The 3,190-nt window shown below is 51.2% G+C and overlaps 1 non-coding gene across 1 annotated transcript; it reads right to left on the bottom strand.

Annotated features, from left to right (window-relative positions):
- Window positions 1-343: 343 nt before the first annotated feature.
- Window positions 344-497, bottom strand: LOC119421403. Its single transcript, XR_005187361.1, has one exon. It is a non-coding gene; the product is annotated as a 5.8S ribosomal RNA (ribosomal RNA).
- Between the last annotated feature and the right edge of the window lie 2,693 nt (window positions 498-3,190).

Below are 3,190 nucleotides of genomic sequence, written 5' to 3' on the forward strand. Positions count from 1 at the left end.
GGGGCGGACTCCGCACCGCCGGTCCCGGAGGGTCGGACGCGTGGACGCGGGCAGCGCGGAGGAGAGGGATCTCCACCGGCAGCCGCGCCTCCGCGAGCGCCACGGGCTCGACGGGAAGAGGCGCCGCCCCCCGGCCGCACGCCCCCCGGAGAGGGGGCGCGCGGCGCGGGGAGGGAAGGAGGCGTGGGAGGGCCGTACGGACGCCGGAGGTACGGTCCGGAAGACGTGCCCGAGCGCGAGGCGCGCCGGGCCGACCGGTCTGCACTTAGGAGGACGAAGGCGGGCGAGGCCGCCTGCGACGCTCCAACCGCGGAGACGCGAGCGTCTCCGATTGATGACTGAGCGACCCTAAGACAGATGTGGCCCCGGGAGGAACCCGGGGCCGCAAGGTGCGTTCGAAGTGTCGATGATCAATGTGTCCTGCAATTCACATTAGTTCTCGCAGCTAGCTGCGTTCTTCATCGACGCACGAGCCGAGTGATCCACCGCTGAGAGTCGTCCGTGTTTTTCGAGACGGGCCGGTGCTTTCTGGACGACTCGGGTTATCGCCTCCACCTCCCGTGCGCTCCGTCCGCGCGGCCGAAGGCTTCAAACCCACCGCCGCGGCCCGGGCGGGTCGCGATGGGCACAGGTACACGGGAGGCGCGGCGGACGGCCGAGCAGGACCGCCGCGCCGCTGGATGTCGGATGCCGAGGTGGGAACGCGTGCCGAGGTTCGCCGAGTAACAGTCGAGTAACAGTCGAGTAACATGTAACACAGTAACATGTCCAGGATTACACCATCTGTTGTTCACAAGCACTGCCAACCCACCTCTTTTCCTTTTGCCACTCCTCTTTAAATCTCTATCTGCTAGTATGGTCAGAAAGCCTGGCAGAGAAATGCTAGAGTCGGGGATATGATCCTGCAGCCATGTCTCAGTGAAACACATAACACTGCATTCCCGATACTCTGGATGAGTCCTGGTTAGGGCTTGAAGTTCATTCAACTTGTTTCCCAATGATCTCACATTGCCCATCACGATCGATGGAAGAGATGGTTTGAACTGTATTCTTCTCTTTTAATCTCTCTTCTTTGCTCTTGCTCTGCATTCACAACACCTCCTTTTCAACTCATTTGGGATTTGGGGCTGTAGTTGAGATATTATTTGAGCTTTGGAGATGTTAAGTAGACCATGGACTTTGTGGATAAGGTGAGGGATGTCATCATGGAGACTGATGAAACAATGGTCTCTTTTGATGTCACATCACTCTTTACATGCATTCCTGTTGATGATGCAGTAGAGGTGGTCAGTTTAAGATTAAAATCAGACACCACTCTGAGCAGCAGGACCACGCTTTCCACAGAACAACTGTGTCAACTCTTGAAACTGTGCCTGCAGTCAACCTACTTCACATATGGGGAGCAATATTATAGGCAGAAACATGGGTGTGCTATGGGGTCTCCAGTTTCTCCTATTGTTGCCAACCTGTACATGGAGGAGGTAGAGAAGAGAGCCTTGACGTCCTTTTCAGGGACACCACCAAGTCATTGGTTCAGGTATGTTGACGACACCTGGGTTAAAATCAAATCTCAGGAAGTCCAACATTTTACTGACCACATCAACTCTGTGGATAAATACATCAAGTTCACACGAGAAGATGTAAAAAATGGCAAGTTGGCTTTCTTGGACTGTGAGGTCTCAGTCTCTGATAGAGGACATTTGTAAACCGAGGTGTACCGCAAACCCACCTACACAGACCAGTATTTGCAGTTTGACTCCCATCACCCTTTGGAGCACAAGTTAGGAGTCATCAGGACTCTGTATCACAGAGCAGACAGCATCCCCACTAGCTCGGGAGCCAGGCAGAAGGAGAAATCCTACACAAAACAGGCTCTAGAGCAATGTGGATATCCTAACTGGGCCTTCCTGAAAGCAGAGAAGAAACCCAAACAGGACTCCAGTCAGCCATCAGGTGAAAAGGAGGAACCCAGACCCAGACCAGTGGTTATTCCGTATGTTGAGGGGTATCAGAGAAACTGAGACATTTATTTTCTAAACATAACATCCCAGTGGCTTTTCAACCCCAAAATACATTACGGCAAAGACTGGTTCATCCCAAAGATCCAGTCAAACAGAGTAATGTTGTGTATGCTGTTCAGTGTCAGGAGGGCTGTGATCAGTCTTACATCGGGGAAACTAAACAGCCACTGGCCAAAAGGATGGCCCAGCACAGAAGATCAACATCATCAGGCCAGGATTCTGCAGTCTACACTCATCTCCAGGCCAGCGGTCACTCTTTCAAGGATGAAGATGTCCACATCCTGGACAGAGAGGAACGATGGTTTGAGAGAGGAGTAAAGGAGGCCATCTTTGTGAAAAAAAATTGTCCATCATTAAACAGGGGTGGAGGCCTCCGGGTTCAACTGTCATCCTCTTACAATGCTGTGATTGCTAGTATCGCTCAGCCCTCTGTGAGTACTAAACAGCCATCAGTGTGCTAATGACCCATTGTTAGGCTGATGGTCCTTCTTGGGCATGTGATCAGCTGGTTTTGGTTGTCAGCAGCAAACTGGTTGATCCACTCTGAGAGGGTGCTGTTTAAGAGACTGAGCTGAAAACAGCACCTCAGACTGAGGAAGTCTCTTGGATGAGAGACGAAACGTTTCTAGATTTTTTTGCTTTTTTTTTTTTTTTTTTGAACGTCCAGAGGACCAGATTGAATTTTTTTTGGATTTTTCTACCTGGATTATTGAGCATGCATCAGGATAACAGAGCTACTCCAACATGCAGCCACCTTGAGTGGCGCAATTCTTGAATCATCTAATTCAGAATCAGATTCTGACTGTGTTTTTACATCCTGTCCCTTCCTGTTGTGTATGAAATCAGGCCGTCTTGGTCTTATGTTGTCCAAGTGCCACAGCTGAATGGCAGGTGTGGGGTCAAAACCCTCAATTAAGGGGGTTGACAGCTGGACCATCATGAGGTCAGAGAGCAGCTACTTAAAGTCTAGACCTCCAGTTGCTTTTAACAAGCTTCATCACATTAAATCCTCTATCGCAGTCGGCGGTGGAGGCTAGAATGGGGAGGACGAGGTCCAACAAGCTGAGCACATTAGGCTACTGATGCTACAGCATTTGATTTATCTCGGGCCAAGTTGTAGAATGGAGGGTTTCCTTCTTTTGGTACAAGTCCACTGGTCTGGGATGAGA

This window comes from Nematolebias whitei, chromosome 1 (assembly GCF_014905685.2).
Source record: "Nematolebias whitei isolate Nwh7 chromosome 1, NemWhi1, whole genome shotgun sequence".
Taxonomy (NCBI): Eukaryota; Metazoa; Chordata; class Actinopteri; order Cyprinodontiformes; family Rivulidae; genus Nematolebias; species Nematolebias whitei.